Source organism: Carassius auratus, chromosome 31, assembly GCF_003368295.1.
Source record: "Carassius auratus strain Wakin chromosome 31, ASM336829v1, whole genome shotgun sequence".
NCBI classification, from domain to species: domain Eukaryota; kingdom Metazoa; phylum Chordata; class Actinopteri; order Cypriniformes; family Cyprinidae; genus Carassius; species Carassius auratus.
The window spans coordinates 19,108,758-19,121,452 of record NC_039273.1 but is presented as its reverse complement, the minus strand read 5'-3'; the positions used below and the strand labels follow the sequence as shown (position 1 = coordinate 19,121,452).

The following is a 12,695-nucleotide window of genomic DNA, read 5'->3' as shown; positions in this document are numbered from 1 at the left end:
ACATATATTTACTCCAACAATGAATAACTTAAGTAAATCTCCTAATATCCCCCTGCCCCACATCACCAAACAAAGCAATGTTTCAAATCAAAGATATAATAATAGGGTATAATAGGTACCAACTTCTTTGCAACAAGGACCACTTCCCTCATTGAAATTGATATGGTATTTATATCTTTACATTCTATAGCACACAGGTGTGAATTATGGCATTGGACTGTCCATTAATGTTATGTGGTCGCCCCATGCAATGTACTCTATTACACTTTCAATTCTATGTTCCATCCAGCCAAGAATTACAATGAGCTTTAGCATTCTCTTCTATGGATTAAGTGACCCAGAGCAAATCCATGGCGATGTTAGAACAGTTGTGGAGGGATTAAGCTCCAGTCATTATGACTGAAGTGCTCCATTCTGATAGTCACTGTAATATATTCTCCATACTTTTACTGAGGACATTACATTAAAAGTGTTTTGTGCGCTACTTCATTTTAATTATTACAAAACCAAGTGAATATTGTATGGGCTTTCCTTAACCTCCTTCTTAAAACCACTCACTCTCTTGATTTATTAAACAGAAAAATGCAAGTTTTTCCCATGTTAGAGTTTTAAAAAACTTAACAAATTTTATTGTGATCGTTGGTTGCGACTATAATGGAGGGTAATATGCAGCCTGCTGTTTGTTCAATGGCCCCTGGGAAGATGACACAAATAGAGCATTAAATTTGTTCCACATTGAAATAGGCAATGAAGTGAAGCTCCAGATTGCTTTGAAGGAAAAGTCTTCCCAATCAAAAGAAATAAAGTTTACATCTTTGGTGTAAACTGCACAATACAACCCCCTGAGATATTGGATGCTAAGTCTGTACCTTGGCCTGTTCTTCGTATGTGGATTACTCAGTTATATGGATTTTACTGTTGGCGATTTGACAGGGTCTAGGATTGTTTAGTTCTTTGTAGTTCATCCTGGAGTTGCTGCCTTAGCAACAGGTCCGTTAGCTCAAACCTACTCAAGCAGGCTTATTTCACATAAACAGGAATAGATTGTATCAATTTAAGTGAAGGTGATACTGAATCATCTTTCTAGCAAGTACTTTATCTGACTTATAGGTTTACCTTATTACAGGGGACATTGGATGCCAATTATCCAAAAGTTGATATGATTCTATAAGGGTCTTCATGAAATGTCTGCAACATACTTTGGTTAAAATTCCTCAATGGCTGTGTAAGACAACACCATTTTACCATGTCAAAAAAAGCTCTAGGTGAATTCCAAATGGGATATATCGCATTCCAATGGGCACTTCGGAGTGAAAACAATTGTGGCCGCCATATTGAAGGGTCATTCCGAACCGAAGAAATCAAAACTGTCCACTTCAAAGGGCCCTTCGTAATGAAGGATTTTGAAGGGTACGACTGGATAGACACTTCGGGCTACCATGATCCTTTGCACAGATTCTTTGCATGACGATGGCTCCTGCATGTGAGCATGTGATGATGCAGAAGGGCACTTCAAGAAACATTTGTTTGGTCCCTTTCATCCTTCAACCCTTCAAAGGTCTCAATCCTGAGGGTAAACTCTTTGAAGGGATAGGGCATGGGATGAGCCCTTCAGAATGGAACGCAAGGTCCTTTTATAGTGACCCGTTTCGGTGCATGTTTCTTTAAATAATAATGAGATACTGCTAAGTCCACCACTCTCTTTTTTTTTTTTTTTTTTGCATTGGGTGGCATGTTACTATCAAAAATAAAACTAATCCACCTCATCCTCAATGGCTTTCACACCAGGAGAAAATTAGGATTTTTATGATCATTTTTACTTCCAACTACAAAACACCTGCATTGCTAACAAGACATTGTCACCACAGCTGCTCAACTGTGGAGAAAATGGCAGACAGCATAAAACTGTCTGATGGTGGAAATATGATAATATGGGACAGTCTGTCAGCAGTTGTGGGCAGGGCCTGAGCATTGAGATGTCATACTGCTTATAAAATCCAAACAGCTTGATTATTGAGACTGTTTAGGTTTTTTGGGGGGATTATTGTGTCCACACACAACTAAGACACCTTTTATATGATACAGTCTTGACAATTCGTAACCATTGTAAGAAACTATAGTCTGCCCCGACCCAGATTCCATTCCACAATATATGTTTGATCATGCTTATTTCCCCAAAATGGCTTAATTATTATAGAGAGGAAGAAAGTCAACAGTTATGTTATTTGCAGATAATCTGGGATGAGTACATCTTGAGCAAATGGTGACCAATTGTAGAATGGGAGCGGGTGTGGGACACCAAGAACCCTCTCAGACAATTAGGTGTCAGAACTTCAATAACATACAGATCACAGCTGTTATGACAGGAGCAACTTCATTTACATTCAAGGGATAGTTCACCCCAAAATGAAAATTAGATGTTTAGATCTGCTTACCCCCAGGGCATCCATGATGTAGGTGACTTTGTTTCTTCAATAGAACAGAAATTATGATATTTTAGCTTCAGTCGTTGCAGTATCTCAGTCGTACAATTCATGGCAAATGGTAACAGAATCTAAGTAATCAAAACAACAACATGCACAAATAAATCCATATTAAACCCTATGGCTTGTGACGATTCATTGATGTGTAAATGAGCTTCATAGCAGCAAAGGCGTGAGGCATTCTTGTTTCAAGTATAAAATTATATATATATATATATATATATATATATATATATATATATATATATATATATATATATATATATATAAATCTAATGTAATAAAAAAAAACAGTTTTCTCCTAAATTCCATTAATTCCTATTGGGACTGGGACACTTTTGCTACTTTTTTTTTTTGCACCCATTTAAACTCATCCAATCAACTAAATTTTCTTTGTGTTTATTCCCGGTGACAAAAGTTAAGACATGTAAGAAGTGGTATTGTCAACACAGGTTTTTTTTTTTTTTAAAGGGGGGTTGAAATGCTCGTTTTCACTCAATATCCTGTTAATCTTGAGTACCTATAGAGTAGTACTGCATCCTTCATAACTCTAAAAAGTCTTTAGTTTTATTATATTTATAAGAGAAAGATAGTCTGTACCGTTTTTTCCCGGAAAAACACGAGTGGCTGGAGGCTTGACGTGTGAGCGGAGCTAAAGAATCACGAGCACGAGTAGGCTTTTGCGTTGAGAGCGCTAGAAACTGTGACATTACCGTGAGGAAAAAACCATCATCCAAAACAAACCATGGCTAACAGTCAGATTCAGCGTATATTTATGATCCAGAATCAGATCCAGAGGCTGAAATTTAACAAGAGCAGCAGCAGCAATGACTACAGCAGGACGTCTCTATGTGGTATGTATTGAAACTGTATATATTTGCATAGCGGTTTTGGAAAATGACAAAGTTCCACTTTATGTCGTCTTTTTTTTTTTTTTTTAAGGTGTACATGTGGAAAGTGCAGTTTGATGACAACATTGCATATTGTTTACTTGATGTGCTTACGCGCCGATAGCTAAGTTAACAACACAGAGATATTTGAAGCAGTTTTACTTACCGCCTGCGGTTCCAACACACCCTTTTTCGTTGGGACTGCATTATCCTTAAGAAATAAACAATATGCAAATCCGGCGTAAAACTGGGCCTTGTTTGTAAAACAAGCATCTTCGAAATGCAGGGAACAAACATAAACACTTGCACAGCTCCGTTGATGCTCTGTAAAAATAAACTCCATCCACTGGTCCCTTAATGCTGTTAATCTGTGCAGGGTTGTCTTGCCCTGGCAACCAAAAACACAATTCTTTTGTGACAATTTGGTCTCTCGGTCTGATCAGTGAATGTCTGTGCTCTGCTCTACGGGAGTGTGCGCTCTACCGGGAGAAGTGCCCTTAGGACCCATATAAGGAAATTCCGCTCCATCTAACGTCACACAGAGCCATACTCGAAAAAAACTTTCCAAAACTTGTGACAAACCGGAAGAGGTATTTTTGGAACAAAAATACTCCTTCAAACATACAACCTAATTTCTGAAACTTTGTCCATGTTTAGCATGGGAATCCAACTCTTTAACAGTGTAAAAAACTCACTATGCATGAAATAGCATTTCACCCCCCTTTAAGGGTTTCCAATACTAGGGCTGTAGTACTCGAGTCCGGACTCGAGACATTTTTCTGTCGTCTCGGACTTGTCTCGGACTCGTTGAATTTGCACTCGGACTTGTCTCGGACTTGGCCATTGGCCTCGCCAAGTCTTCTAATTGGTCCCAACCGAGTCCAGCAAAAAAATCAGTGTTAATTTTGACAGCAAATTCGGATTTAGTCTTAGTCTTAGTCTTTTGAATAACACACCATTTAGTTTTAGTCACATTTTAGTCATCTGAAATGTTTTAGTCTTAGTCTAGTTTTAGTCGACTAAATATCATAAGAGTTTTAGTCTTAGTCTAGTCTTAAGTCTTTTAGTCTTAGTCTAGTTTTTTTTTTTAGTAGAACAAAGTCAACTTAGTTGACTTGACTAAATGTTTCCATCAGTCTGTTATGGAATGGTATTTATAAAATAAACATAAGGCCTGCTCTCAATGAAAAATATACATGCTCTCTGAAAAAGATATGCATTCGTCCTGAATGATATGCAATGCATATGACATTCTTTCAAGATGAAGTACAGTATTATTGAAATAGACAACCACCTATATTATATTTGTATTGTATGTTCATTCTATTTCTTTATTTGTGATATTTACACAAAGTTTACATTTTTTTAAGTTTGTTTTTGTTCATTTAAAATAGCACTGCATAGTCTTCACTGTAAAATAAAATACACAATCAAACCAAAATGTATTCAGACACCTTCAACGTTTCTTACAATATCACAGTTTATCTGCTGTAGTTTAGAAATTGGTAATAAAATATGACAATAACTCAGGGTTAAACTGTGTCAGAACAACAAATTCATCTTGATAATGTCTGATGCAATGCTTAATTTGGTTCAGTCTGTGGTGTGAAAAGGTTGCATTAGCAATTAAAGAAAGAAACACTTAAGCAAAACATGCTCAGGTCCCTAATAATTTTTTTTTTTTTTTTGTATTTTTTAGTCACTAGTAAAACAATATAATCTATTCTATCTGATTTTTGGATTGACTTTGGATAAATTCTTGTTAAAACTACAAAGTAATTTAATCAAGAGCAGTGAGTGATTTACTTTCATTTTCATATATTAAAGACACTGACAGCAGAGCTAGTAAATTAGGCGCGGTCACTTTAAGAGACAAATGCATCCGTTATAAAGATACACATCCGATTTCTTTCCAACTCTTTACTTTCACTGAAGACACAACTACAGACCTTTTCGAACACACTTTCCAAGACGGGTATTTCGACATATTAAGTATGTATTTGTTGTCGGTACAAAAGCAAGAAGACTTTGAGACGCGTCTCTGCTTGCTCCCTGAACACCAGAACACCGCGCTGCTGAATTGAGCTCTTTCACTTTTCGCTCTTTTTCTTATGTTTATTTAAAATGCGATTTGTATTTGTTCGTTCAGGTGCAGGAGGACGCAAACGTCCTGAAGGAGAGCTCAGTTCAGTGTTGCGCGAGTAACCAGCTGCTCAGTTCAACTTTCCCGCAGCGCGGGGCTGAAGCCAACTTGATGTGTTGAATGCTTGGAGCACGTTATAAAACGTATTCTTACACATTTCTGTTTTAATAAATGCTCATATTAAAACATAGCATTACACATAAGTAGGTACAAAAATAATCAGTGATACATTTACGACCCCATAAAAATTTGGGTCGCAATGGCATTTCAAAAGGTCGCAGTGTAGTTCCCTGTGTAAACAACTTAACTGTTATGAAAACGTCCTCGAAACTGTGCGAATTTCTGCAAACTCATCTTTGTTCTCTTTTCCGTGTAACTGCTGCTGCGTTTGTTTAGCTGTGGCGCTTCCATTCCATTTGCCGCGGCTTTTAAAATGGCTCGGCTGCTTCTGCATAGATCAACCTACCCTCAAAGATTCGCTCTGATTGGATCTCTTCTCCATTCGTCCCTCCCATATATTTTCGTCTCATTTTTATTCGTTGACTAAAGTGTCAGTTATATTTCGTCACGTTTTTCGTCATCATATCTGACTTTTTATTTAGTTTTTATTTAGTTTTCGTCCGTGAAAAAGGTTAGTTGACGAATATTTTTCGTCATAGTCTTCGTCAACGAAATTAACACTGAAAAAAATAAAATAAAAAATTTCTCCTTCAAAACAACACCACATTTGCATGATTTCTTGACTGAAAACGTGTGGAAAACGCTAGGCGCGCCGCTCTCCTTATTTCCAAAGCACTCTGTAATCTACGCTTGCTCCAGTGGCGTCTGCTGTTGCTGGGCAACCATGACCCGCTCTCCATGATGACGCAGAAGTTTCAGCAAAGAATAAATGGAATTCCAGCACTTAAAATCACTTGCAGTAGCTCTGCTAATAGATTCATTTAAAAAATGGCTATCCTTGCACAACTATGATCATCTGTTTCTCCATCTTGCCTTAGCTTTCAGTATTATTCCGGGAAAGGATGTGCACTTACTGCGACCTGAAAAGTTTAGATGTTTCTAATTTAATTTTCTACCTGTTAGATTGTGTTTTATTTACGTCTACACCTAGATAGTCTTTTTTTTTATCAATAAACGCGTATTAATGTATAGCCTTATGCAACAATTACATATGTAAATTTTAAAAACTTTATAATTATGACATTACATATTTACATTTTCATGTAACAGCCAGTATTTGTATCTGTAACAATCACAAATTTTATCTGCATTCGGATATAACATCGTAGTTACTTGATAAGACTGTTATGACTTTTTATATATTTTTTCGTAGTTATCACTGAACAAGTATGTCGTGTTAAACTGAAATAATTATTAATTTCTAAAATAATATTTATCATGCAAGCAGAGAGATGTCATGACAAACGTTTAGTGATCATTTGAACACGACTGAATCCATTCAATGCACACATTTTCATTACGCAGAACATTTTGAGCGAGTGTTAATGTTAATGAACTTCACTAAACAGATGTGTGTGTTCCGCGCAAACCAGCAAAAGGTAAATATGCAAACATGTAGGACAAGTAGACAATGTATCCGTATCGAAGCTGATTATTAGCCTACTCTCTCGAGAGAACTGATTTGGTTTTTGAGAGACTGAGACGCGCAGCGCGGCTGTTTGATTGGTGAGCGCGCTGTGCTTATTCCATTCATTCGTATCATATGGTAGCCTAAGCTTTCAATATTTGCCTTTTAAATATATACATATAATATAACGTGTAGCTATGATGTATTATTATAGGTAAAATTACTCTTGCAACGCTCTGATTTCTGAGAGATGCACAGAGAGGCGACAACAATGGGGTGTTTGATTTGCGCTCTTTTCACTCATAAAGTTTACATTTATTCACTTCTGGCGCTGATCCCCTGGCTCACCTGTTATCTAGCAAACACCAGACTGTGTCAGCTTTAGCCGAGTATTCAAGCAGAATTATTTCTTGTGCGTTATTCGTTTTTTAAGCCATTATCCGTGCCATTCCGAATAAGGTATTCGGCTTCAGGCACAACCCTAATTATTACATTACATATTTTATTTTTACATGCAACATAGATAAGGTCATATAGTAACAGCTCCACGCAATATTGTAATTCTAAAATTCACGTCGTACTTGCAAACACTTTGTATGCATTATGGTTAATGCATGCTGGAGTAGACGATTGTTTCCGACAGAGCTCGACTAGTCTATGCAAGCACTCGTACAGTATGACAAAAATTTCGTTGTATTTATGTGCGCATTTTCCAGTAGAGCCAAACGTATCCATTCTAGCCTTGCTGCGCGCATTTGTCATATCCCGAGCTTTGCGTGTGTCGGTGCACTGTGCCAATTAGGCATAGTCATATACATTTTTGAGCACAGATATAATGTCATCAAAAAATAAAGTACATAAAAATTATTTGACCTTACAGTTCCAAACTTTGTTTGTTTATCCAAGTTTAGCTCCCAGGGTCAGACTGGGGGTAAAACCAGTACTCATTACCAGGGCCCCAAAGGAAGAGAGGGCCCTTGGAAAGTATGAATCTGAAATATATATTTTTTACCTGGATATTTTCATGGGTGGGGGCCATGGGGGCCCATCAGGACTGCCTATGCATAGGGCCCGGGATCTTGTTTAACGCCCCTGTTAGCTTTAACCCTAATTATACACACTTGAACCTAATCAAGCTCTTACTAGACACACTAATCTTCCAGGTGTTTTAAGGCCAGTTGGAGCTAAACTTTTCAGGACATTGGCCATCCAGGATGTAGTTTGGAGACCCCTGTCCTACAGAGTTGTTACTTTGCACATGCTTTTTGATCATTACAAATAATAATGTAAAATGATTTTCTTAGAATAGGAGATATGCTTTCTCTCGCATCACAAACATTATCAGTAGTTAAGTATGTGGTCTTGAAGAGGACCCTTTTTTCTTTCATTTGGACTCGGTCTTGGACTTGGACTCAAAACTTTTGGACTTGGACTTGACTTGGACTCGAACCTCTTTGGACTCGGTCTTGACTTGGTCTCGACTAGTCCTGGACTTGGACTTGACTTGGACTCGACAAAGCTGGACTTGACTACAGCTCTATCCAATACGAACAAATTATGTGTGAAAATACAATGATGTGAATGTTTTTGTAAAAAATAAATAAAAACAAAACATTTTTATTTATTTATTTTTAAATGGTCAAGTATTTAATTGAATGTTTTCTGCTAAGACAAAATGTTTTCGTTGTAAGGCTAATGGCGTAATGAGCAAAGCATATCTTTGTTTGAAAGCTAAAGATGGCTGTCACACAGCAGTTAATCCATTCAAAAATAAAGTCAAAATTTAAGTCTAAAATAAATCAACTTATACAGTATCACCTTTCATCATAAAACACTTAAGTTTCAGTTTGTGGTGTGACTCAAGGAAAATGTTGTTTAACAGATGTTTTGTTCACTACTGGCAATACAACTGTTATCAATACATAGTACAATAAAAGAGCTGGTACAGCCACGTGGCAACTGCTGAAGTAGGTAGCCTTCTTGGAGTAAGGAAGCCATGTCAGTGACAGCATGACTCCCTGTTTGCCATGTTTCACAGTAGCTGTCTGTCTGCCTCCTTCCATCAGTGCTTGATCCATGCCATACCATCTTCCCTGGCCTATTAAAGTGGTTATGGAGAAAACAAATGTTAGTGAGTCTAATAAGTTCTATTAAGATTTTAGCTGTGGATATGTGTTAGATCCACTTACCTCATCATCAAGAACATCTTGACCATCAAATGAATAGATGCATGCATTATCATTTTCATCTTGCCCTCTGAGCCACTCAATATGGATTCCCAGTTGCTGAATAATTCTTCTTCCTTCGAAAATTTTTAAACAGCTCTGTAAAAGACTGTTTTAAACAGACTAGAGTATATTCTGTAAAAAAGGAAGGATCTTACTTGAAGATTGACTATTGGTGACAGAACCTTGTCATTCTGTCAAACAATGCCTGTAACCGGGATGACAGGAAAGCCTTGAATGTTCCTTTGAGCCTGATGGCTTGGGCCTGTAAGAAGCATTTGCGAACTACACTCCTGATACCCTGCATTACTCCCCACTGGGGTGAGTTGAAAGCGATCAGGTGCAGCTAGGGCGTCAAAATCAGGTGACAGATAGTTATACATTAGTTACTTTAAAAGAAGTTTATGTTCCAATAAGATTACAAATATTTTAGATTATACAAAAGGACATCACCTGATATTGTGCATATTGTTAACAAATTCATTTTTTTTTATGAATATACTTTACAAACAGTATTAATCACAATTGAGGACTGTAACAAATCATTTTAAATAAAAAGTCTGAGCTACAAATAATTCTTAATAATTCCATCACTTTAACCAAATGGGTTGTAATTTTTGTCTTTATTTTTATACACTACCATTCAAAAAATTGGGGTGGTGAGATTTTTCACACTTTATTTTAAGGTTTAATTCTCGCTGTTAATAAACTATGAAGCATGACTTTTTTCTCACTAAACCTCCTAATTACTGGTTAGTAAAGTAGTTCTTAAGTTTATGTATTATAGGGTAGAATTAGGGATGCAGAATATGGTCATGCAGAATATGTACTTATAGCTTATAAGTACTAATAAATAGGCAATATGCTAGTAATATGCATAATAATAAGCAAATAGTTATTAGTAAGAATCGATTCCTATGCTAAAAGTGATACATTTTGTTTCTGAAAGAAGCCTCCTTTGCTCACCAAAGTGGCATTTACTTGATCAGAAATAAAGCAAAAACTGTAACATATTTAAATATTATTACAATTTAAAATACCTGTTTTTTGTTTTTCTATTTATTGAATAGCGTGTTAGCAAAGCTGATTTTTCAGCAGCTATCATATTATTCACTGTCACTTTTGATGAATTTACTGCAACTCCAAGTTATTGAATTTACACGTTTTAGAATGGTGGTGTATGACAGTAAAATAATTTAAGGCTAATGTGGCAATAACTTTTTTTTTTTTTAGCTTTTACCAAGCACTGTGTTGTGGATTTTCCCTCATGAATTTTCCCTATTATTTTCAATCCCTATTTTCCTCTACTATTTCTAAAAATGGGAAATACAATAGACTAATGATTTTTTTGTCAAAATGACAAAAAAAAAAAACATTTTGAAATATCCATCAATATTACAGTAAATAATGGAAAATGTCCAGAGGTCTCATTTCTAAATGTTACGTACACACAAAATGGACATAATATATGCGTACGCAATTTTCCATGCACATATCGTGATTTATAAAAAATAAACTTGCCGTAAATATTTATGCAACAATATTATAGACCATGCATACAAACTCTTTTTCATGGAGTAAGAAAAGTAATGATGTAAACAACGATTTTAAACTCCGTTTCCATGTCAATATACACATTTACATTAAATATTCAACTCACATTAACGGAAATAAACACAATTACATAATTTATCAAAAAACATAATTACATAATTTCATTAACATAAACATAATTTTCCTGTGACATGCTATGTTTTAATGACAGCGAGGAGTTCTATAGGTGGACAATAATTAATCTTTAAACTAACTACAGATAACATTTTATGATAAATATTTTAGCAAGAACAATGATGATGCACACTTACTGTGATATTATGGTGGACACTAGTGGATTACTGTATGACCAGGTGTTAATGTCGTATGAAGTCATCTCTACAACTGTCACAGAACGCTCAACAACGCCTCCTCCTGGTTTCACCAGATCCCTCTCTCTTGCGTATTAGGACTGCTTTTCCCTTTATCCGCCTCTGCTCATCATCTCCTGATTAGTCTCCTTATCATTGCATTATTATCACCTGTGTACCCTTAGCTCTCCATTATATGGACTGCTCTGCTCATGGTTCATTTGTGAAGACTTGATTTACCCATACTCTGTCTCTAGTTTATCTCTCCAGTTAGCTCTTGTGATTTAGACTTGCACTCTGATCTTGTTTTTGAACCTAAGCTGCCAGCCCCTTACCCAGGCCTGTTTGACTTACGATTCTTGGATTGCCCTTACCTGTGTGCTGCTTTGAGTTATCACTACTGGCCTTGCCAAGTATCCTTGTGTTATATGACTGTCTATCTCTGCTGGCTTATCTGTGTTAATATAATACTGCAGATGGATCCGACCGCCTCAGCCTCTTTGTCACAGAAGAATTCACCAAAACAGGATCCAGCAGATTTCCATCGACAGGTCTCCAAGGTATCCTCTTAAGCTAATGTGCTGGCCACCCATCAGCAACAGCTGGTAAAATTAACAGCTCTCACCAAGGAGCTCATGAGATCTGTCTGAGCCCTTTTACCCAATTTAGAGAGGTGTTTGAACATTCAGCGAGAGGAAAGGATCCGGGAGAACTACTGCTCACGTTGCGCCAGGGTAATTCTACCGCAGCGGACTACACACTCTCTTTTCAGACCCTTGCAGCTCAAACTGGATGGGAGGAGGAACCTCTAAAACTCCTGCATCGCAAAGGACTCAACCCGGACCTCCAGGGAGAGCTGGCGTGCCGCGATGATGGTAAATCCTTGAATCAAATTATGGAGCTCGCCATCCACCTCGACAACTTGATTCGCTCCCGACACACACCTCTCAGGTCAAGTTTCTTCGAGTGTGCTTCCTCCAGCATGGAGTCGGAGCCCATGCAGATTGGTTACACACGTCTCTCTACGGCGGAGTGGGAGATGAGACGCCATAAAAATCACTTCATGTATTGCGGAGAGGCAGGCTGAGGGCTACCTGTCCGGTTAATCCAGCGCTCAAGAATTCCATTGCGGCGAGTTCTAATCACTCTTCTAAATTATTCTATGTGGAGAGTTCTTTGAAATGGAATGGACAAAATTTAAACGTAAAAGCCTTGATTGATTCTGGAGCTGCTGGAAATTTTATAGACTTTGCATTTGCCAAAACTCATCATGTTTCTCTCCTCCCATGTGAGTTTGGTGTGACCATGGAAGCGCTGGATGGATGCCCCCTAGGGTCTGGAGAGGTGCAATACACTACGCAACCCATCACGCTCAGCTTCGGAACACAGCATTCTGAAACTATCCAATTCCTCACGATTCACTTGCCCATGCACACTATAATCTTGGGGCTTCCATGGCTAG

At 37.3% G+C, this 12,695-nt stretch overlaps 1 pseudogene; it reads right to left on the bottom strand.

Moving 5' to 3' along the window:
- Positions 1–8,979: 8,979 nt before the first annotated feature.
- LOC113051202 (collagen alpha-1(XVIII) chain-like) lies at positions 8,980–12,232 on the bottom strand (annotated as a pseudogene).
- Between the last annotated feature and the right edge of the window lie 463 nt (positions 12,233–12,695).